An 8,449-nucleotide genomic window follows, 5' to 3' on the forward strand; every position below is an offset into this window, starting at 1 on the left:
CCGGCCTCGTCTCGCCGGACCCGCGTCCCGTCCGGCCGGAGCTCCTCCGCCGTCCCGCGCCTCCGGCCGCTCCTCCCGTCGCCTCGCCGGAGTTCCTCCTCGCCGGAGTTGGGATCCGGCCAGATCTGGATGAGATCCACCGGGATCCTAACCAAACGTGCCCTCGCCCCGCCCGGATCTCCTCGTCCCGGATCCTCCTCGTCCCGTTTTCGGATGGTAAAAATCTGCTAAGTCCCCAGATTCAGTAATTTTCATGCCATGTTTGACCTGCCGTGTCTCTGCATCCGTAGCTCCGTTTCGTGTGTCTAATATGTCAAATTGTTCGTATCAACAAGTACATCATTTCATTCCATTGCATCATATTCATTTGAGGACATCTAGATGCCCGAATCTTCGTTGTAAGAGTGCTTCATAATGTTTTCTGCTGTCTATTATCAGAACGAGCTCTTTTGTCATTTTTGCCATGATTGATGTGTGCATCCTATGAGGTTGATGTCTTCACGTGTTTTGAACTATGCCATGTCTTCTTTACAGGGGTGCTTACCATGTATTTTTCTGATCAATGTGGTGACTAGAACAAGCATGCAAACTAGGCATCGTGATGTTGCTGTTTTAGTCCCTGTTCTGCTGTTATTTTGATGCCATGTAAATATGTTGCTACTAATCAATTTATGCATAATCTGGAGATGTTCCATAAACATGTTTTGATCTACATGTCATCCTATATCCATTCATGCCCCTGGTTGCATTTATAGGTTACAGTAGCTTGTGGTAATCTTGCTCCAAAGTTGCTTCACAATGTTGCTGTCAGCCTGTTTACATTAAGTTCACTTGTTCCCATGTGTTTTGCTAGTGGTCCATGCACCCTATGACCTTGCTATTGCAATTCTTAGCTTCACAAATACGCCTTCTTACTGTTGGTTGCCTTGCCATGCCTTGTATTGTTCTGTAGTGAGTTGCACAAGCTCATCTACATGCCTTCATAATTCTGTTTCTGCCATGTTTGAATATGTATAATAACTTGCTATGTTTACATGGGTGCCATCATATTTTCTGATCCTTTTTGGCTTATGGTCAGTAAGGGTCTTTTGATATATGCAATTAGCAGATTCATGCCATCCCTTTTTTTGCCATTATAAGTTCCTGTAACATGTTGTTTGATAGCTCTGAACATTGCATCGTGATGTTATTTTCTGCAAAGTCTGGAATTGTTATAACTTGCAATCTTACCATGTGTGTTTGAGCATGTTCTATTGATTTCTGGAGATAGCTCAGTGTTCATGTTTTGTAATGCTTTACCTGTACATCATGCCCATGCCCTTTGTTTTTCTTATTGTGGTACTATAGCATGTTGTTTTGATGCTTGCAATATGCCTAGTTGCTGTTTTGGACAGATTGTTGCTATAACTTGTATATGGTGTGTGTGTTGAACCGTTGCTCCGTTTTGAGTGTGCTCTATATGAAACTTGCTTGATTTTGCATTAGTTTCATATTATCATGTTGCATCCATGTTTTGAGGTGTTTGCTTGATGCTTGGGTGCATTTTGCATCAATGCCATGTTGATCTTGTTTTGCTCATATCTTCTAGGCCGTAGCTCCGAACTAAATGAACTTTATATTAACTTGACTAGAATCTCGTGTAGATCATCCTTGTGCATCTTAACTTGCTGTTTAACAACTTGAACATAAGGTTTATTCAGATCTGGACCAATTTCGAAATATGCATATGAGGACTTACCGGAATTGTTATATGTTGTTCCCGGCCTCATTTAAACTTGCCTTGAGGTGTTGTTCTTGTTTGCATCATCTCTTGCCATGAGTAGCTTCATGTAATCTTGTCATGCGTCATGCTCATTGTGCATCATGCCTTGTTCATGTGTGGTGTGGTTACTATGTTGTGTGCTTCTTTTCGATAGTTCCTGTTTCATTGCGATCGTGATGATTCGTTCGTCTACGCTTGGTTCGTCTTCGTGGCCTCATCCGTTCATCTTCTTCATGGATTCGTTCTTCTTCCTTGCGGGATTTCAGGCAAGATGACCGTTACCCTGGATCTCACTACTATCATTGCTATGCTAGTTGCTTCATTCTATCGCTATGCTGCGTTACCTATTACCTGTTTATCGAGCCATCCCATATTGCCATGAACCTCTAACCTTTGACACCTTTCCTATGCAAACCATTGTTTGGCTATGTTACCGCTTTTGCTCAGCCCCTCTTATAGCGTTGCTAGTTGCAGGTGAAGTTGAAGATTTCTCCATGGTGGACAGGATTTTGGTTGGGATATCACAATATCTCTCATTTTATTAATGCATCTATATACTTGGTAAAGGGTGGAAGACTTGGCCTTTTGCCTAGTGTTTTGTTCCACTCTTGCCGCCCTAGTTTCCGTCATACCGGTGTTATGTTCCTGGATTTTGCGTTCCTTACACGGTCGGGTGATTTATGGGACCCCCTTGACAGTTCGCTTTGAATAAAACTCCTCCAGCAAGGCCCAACCTTGGTTTTACCATTTGCCTCACCACCACCTACCCCTTTCCCTTAGGTCGGCCAACCCGAGGGTCATCTTTATTTTAGCCCCCCCCAGGCCAGTGCTTGTCTAAGTGTTGGTCCGAACCAAGCAACCTGCGGGGCCACCTCGGGGCAACTCGAGGGCTGGTTTTACTCGTAGCTTGACTCATCCGGTGTTGCCCTGAGAACGAGATATATGCAACTCCTATCGGGATTGTCGGCGCATCGGGCTGCTTTGCTGGTCTTGTTTTACCATTGTCGAAATGTCTTGTAAACCGGGATTCCGAGTCTGATCGGGTCTTCCTGGGAGAAGGTCTATTCCTTCGTTGATCGCGAGAGCTTGTCATGGGCTAAGTTGGGACACCCCTGTAGGGTATAATCTTTCGAAAGCCGTGCCTGCGGTTATAGGCAGATGGGAATTTGTTAATGTCCGGTTGTAGATAACTTGACACCAGATCCGAATTAAAACGCATCAACCGTGTGTGTAGCCGTAATGGTCTCTTTTCGGCGGAGTCCGGGAAGTGAACACGGTTTCTGTGTTATGTTTGACGTAAGTAGGAGTTCAGGATCACTTCTTGATCATTGCAAGCTTCAACCGTTCCTCTTTCTCTCTTCTCGCTCTTATTTGCGTATGTTAGCCACCATATATGCTTAATCGCTGCTGCAGCCTCACCACTTTACTCCTTCCTTTCCCTTTAAGCTTTGCTAGTCTTGATACCCATGGTAATGGGATTGCTGAGTCCTCGTGGCTCACAGATTACTACAACAACAGTTGCAGGTGCAGGTTATGCGATGATCATGACGCGAGAGTGATGCTTTCTTGCGTTGAGTTCTTCTTCTGCTTCTTCGATCAGGGGATAGGTTCCAGGTCGGCAGCCTGGGCTAGCAGGGTGGATGTCGTTTGAGTTTCTGTTTGTGTTTTCATCCGTAGTTGGATGATGCTCTGATGTATTGTGATGTTGTATTCGTGTGGCATTGTATGCCTCTTGTATGTATCCCCATCTACTACGTAATGTTGATCTAATGATATCCACCTTGCAAAAGCGTTTCAATATGCGGGTCTATCCTTGGTGGGACCGTCGAGTTCCTTTTTGATAGGGTCGCATATTGGGCGTGACACTCATGGCGGTGGAGTTTCTTCCCGTAAGCTTGCCCACGATTTTTTCCAGGGTAAAAGCCTTCATATAGCTGAAGATGGACACCGGAGGGCCACCAGGGGTCCCAGGAGATAGGGGGCGCGCCCAGTTGGGGTGGGCGCGCCCCCACCCTTCTGGCCAGGGTGTGGGTCCCCTCTGGTGTTTCTTTCTCTCAATAATTCTTATTAATTCCAAAACTTACTTCCATGGAGTTTCAGGATTTTTGGAGTTGTGCAGAATAGGTTTCCAATGTTTGCTCCTTTTCCAGCCAGAATTCCAGCTGCCGGCATCCCCCCTTTTCATGGTAAACCTTGTAAAATATGGGAGAATAGCCATAAGTACTGAGATATAATGTGTAATAACAACACATAATGCAATAAATATTGATATAAAAGCATGATGCAAAATGGACGTATCAACTCTCCCAAGCTTAGACCTCGCTTGTCCTCAAGCGGAAGCCGAAATCAAAAAATATGTCCACATGTTTAGAGATAGAGGTGTCGATAAAAATAAAATACGGACATGAGGGCATCATGATTATTCTTATAACAATAACATATATAGATTTTTTCATATGATTTCTTATGTTCAAGTAACAATCAATTCACAATGTCAAGTATGGTTCAGAAACTTCATCGGGAACTAACAAACTATAATCTCAGTCATTGAAGCAATTGCAATTTATCATAACATCAGAAAGAGTCAAGAAAAGAGCTTTTTAGCAGGTCCACATACTCAACTATCATGTAGTCTTCTACAATTGCTAACACTCACGCGGTACTTGTGGTTATAGAGTTTCAACCAGACACTGAGAAAGATAGGGGCTTAATGTGTTGCCTCCCAATGTATTCACGTTTAGGTGATGTCAACAATAATAGTTCACGCTAACTTACATCCAATTGGATATATATATCAAGATCTTTCAAACACAAGGAGCTTGCCAAAGGATAAAATGAAAAAGGGAAAGGTGAGGATCACCTTGACTCAAGCATAAAGTAAAAACATAAAGTAAAAGATAGGCCCTTCGCAGAGGGAAGCAAACGTTGTCATGTGCGTTTAGGGTTGGATGCATGAAATCTTAATGCAAAAGAACGTCACTTTATATTGCCACTTGTATGTGGACCTTTATTATGCAGTCTGTTGCTTTTATTGCTTCCACAACAAGATCGTATAAAGCTTATTTTCTATGCACTAATAAGTCATACATATTTAGAGAGCAATTTTTATTGCCTGCAACATGACAACATCCTTGAAGGATCTTACTGAATCCATAGTTAGGTATGGTGGACTCTCATGGCAAAACTGGGTTTAAGGATATTTGGAAGCACAAGTAGTATCTCTACTTGGTGCAAGGAATTTGGCTAGCATGAGGGGGAAAGGCAAGCTCAACATGTTGGGAAGGTCTATGACAATATACTTTAACTGAGATGTGCGAAAACATAAACCATTACGTTGCCTACCTTCTCCAACATCAACTCTTTTAGCATGTCATACTTAATGAGTGCTTCACAATCATAAAATATGTCCAAGATAATATATTTGTATGTGAAACCTCTCTTTCCTTATTACTTCCTATTAATTGCAACGGTGACCAAAACTTCGTTTGTTAACTCTCAACAACTTTTATGCCTCATACTTTCTATGTGTGAAGTCATTACTATCCATAAGATCAATATGAACTCTTTTATTCTTTTTATTCTTTCTACTTCCTCAAGATCATAGCAAGATAGCAAAGCCCTTGACTCAACACTAATATTTATTATAGATAGCTCACGGACTCGATTACATAAAGAGATCATAAAGAAAAACTCAAAACTACTTGATACCAAAACTTCAATCTACTAGATCAAGACACTACTAAAAGGATCGAACTAAATAAAACGGTAAAGATAGGAGCATGATGGTGATACGATACCGGGGCACCTCCCCCGAGCATGGCAGTTGCCAAGGGGAGTGCCCATACCCATGTAATTATGTCCTCGGAGGTGGTGAAGTACGAGTTGTTGATGACGTAGGCTTGTCGTCCATCTTCCAAGGCATAGGCTCACCATCATAGAAGGATGATCGAGTCTCCGGGATCCTTAAATCTGCAGCCAAACTCATCCTCTTGAATCTATATTCATACTCACAGTTTTGGTTTTGTAGGTCATAGATCTGGGCTTGGAGGTGCTCGATTTTCTCTTGAAGCTTGAAGATGGTCTCCCCAATGACCTTGGCATCTAGCTTGTGGTTTTTTGTGAACTCCGTGCTCATCATCTGGTTGGCGTTGAGTCCACGCTCCACCATCCCTTGGCACTTGAAAACTTGTTGCACCATGGCTTCGAGCTTTGTCTCCATGCTTCCGGTACGCCTTGGTCCCTCCACATCGCGGATGTGCAGCACCCCCTCACGCATCTCAATGGTTTGAGGGTGTTGCAGCACCTCCGCGAGGTAGGGGTTGATAACCCTCTCGAAAAACTTGTCCTTGGAAGCGCTTGGAGACGTCATGATGCTCTAGATCTGTCAGAAAAATACCTCGAAACAAAAACAGAGGATATTTGCGTGATACGGTGGTCAAAGCCTTCAGGAAGTTACATAATGAATTTTTACCAACCAAAATATGTACCGTTCAAGAAAACGGAGTCCGGGAGGCACACGAGGTGGCCACGAGAAAGGGGGCGCGCCCAGTAAGGGTGGGAGCTCCCTCCACCCTCGTGGAGGCCTCGTGCCCTTCCCAGACTACTTATTTCTTCCTAAAATTCTTAAATATTCCAAAACAGATAAAAATTGCCATTAGAATTGTTTTGGAGTCGATTTACTTACCGTACCACATACCTATTCCTTTTCGGAGTCTGGAATGTTCTTGAAAGTGTCCCTTATGTATTCCTCCGAGGTCACTGTTTCAATAATATTAGTTTCAACATTGATAGGATTACCTGAGATATAATGTTTAATTCTTTGACCGTTCACCACCCTCGGACTTGTGCCTTCGAAGTTATTGATTTTTATGGCACCAGAACGATAGACCTCCTCGATAACGTAAGGACCTTCCCATTTAGAGAGAAGTTTTCCTGCAAAAAATCTTAAACGAGAGTTGAATAATAACACATAATCACCTACGTTAAACTCATGCTTTTGTATCCTTTTGTCATGCCAGTGTTTGATTTTTTCTTTGAATAGCTTGGCATTCTCATATGCTTGGGTTCTCCATTCATCAAGTGAGCTAATATCAAACAACCTCTTGTCACCGGCAAGTTTGAAGTCATAGTTGAGCTTTATGTTCAAGTTCTAGAGGTAAATGACATGCTTTTCCATAGACCATCTTATACAGAGACATACCCATAGGATTTTTGTATGCAGTTCTATAGGCCCATAATGCATCATCAAGTTTTTTGGACCAGTTCTTTCTAGATCTATTGACAGTCTTTTGAAAAATTAATTTGAGCTCTCTGTTGCTCAACTCTACTTGACCACAAGACTGTGGGTGATAAGGAGATGCAATTCTATGATTAACATCATACTTAGCAAGCATCTTACGGAAAGCACCATGAATAAAATGTGAACCACCATCAGTATTCCAGCTGCCGGCATTCCCCCTCTTCATGGTAAACCTTGTAAAATAAGGGAGAATAGCCATAAGTATTGAGATATAATGTGTAATAACAGCCCATAATGCAATAAATATTGATATAAAAGCATGATGCAAAACGGACATATCATCCTCCCCCAGCATGAGATCCATCCCCCACATGGCGTCCTGCTGCGCTTCGTCGAACGCCAGGACCTGCGCGGAGCGACGCCTGACCTCGTGAGGGCGCCTCTGCTCTGTAGACGAGGAAGAACGGGGTTTCACCGGTCTACTTGGTAGCGGTTGTGCGGATGGACGACAACACGGACTGGAGCTCCTCGTACCAGCCCCTGCCGCATGCCTCCAGCTTCTTCTTGAAGGTCCTAGTTTTGAGGCCTTTCAGGACCTCTACGTTGGCACGTTCAGCCTGGCCGTTTCTCCGAGGGTGTGCCACCAAAGCGTAGCATATCTGTGTTCCAAGGTTAGCACAATATGTGTTGAAGAGACTGCTGGTGAACTACGAACCATTGTCGGTGATGATGCGATTAGGCACACCAAACCGGCTCACGAGACGCTTGATGAACTTGACTGCTGGACCAGCTGGGATGGTGCGGACAGCTTTCACCTCTGCCCACTCGGTGAACTTGTCAATGGCGACATAGAGGTAGCATTAGCCCCCTGGCGCCCATGGAAACAGGCCCAAAATGTCCAGCCCCCAAACAGCGAACGGCCATGAGAGAGGAATGGTCTGCAGGCCCTGAGCTAGCTGATGAATCATCTTGGCGTGGAATTGACAGGCTTCACAAGCCTTCACCAGCTCGATTGCGTCGTCGAGTGCTGTAGGTTAATAAAACCCGCTGCGAAACGCCTTGCCGACGAGGGTTTGTGATGACGAGTGGTGCCCACAGTCTCCACCATGAATGTCTGCCAGCAACTCTTTCCCCTGCTCCCTAGAGATGCAACGTAGGGAAATATGATTCGGCCGCTTCCGGTAGAGCTCTCCGTCTTGGATGCAGTAGGTAGTGGCCTGGCATGGCACGTGTTCCGCTTCCTCCTCCTTCTCTGGCAGAGTCCCTTGCATTATGTAATCCTTGAATTCCACGGTCCAACATCCCTCCTGTGGCTCCAGCGCCAGGAGTAAGCGCGCTCCTGAGGTCGGGCCACAGGCCGGAGCTCTCGAGGTAGGTGGTTGAGGGAGCTCCTCCCGAGGTTGTGCTGTACTTGATAGTGACGATGCTGCTGAGGGCATGAAGAGTCG

The sequence above is a fragment of the Triticum dicoccoides genome, chromosome 6B (assembly GCF_002162155.2).
Source record: "Triticum dicoccoides isolate Atlit2015 ecotype Zavitan chromosome 6B, WEW_v2.0, whole genome shotgun sequence".
Lineage (NCBI taxonomy): Eukaryota > Viridiplantae > Streptophyta > Magnoliopsida > Poales > Poaceae > Triticum > Triticum dicoccoides.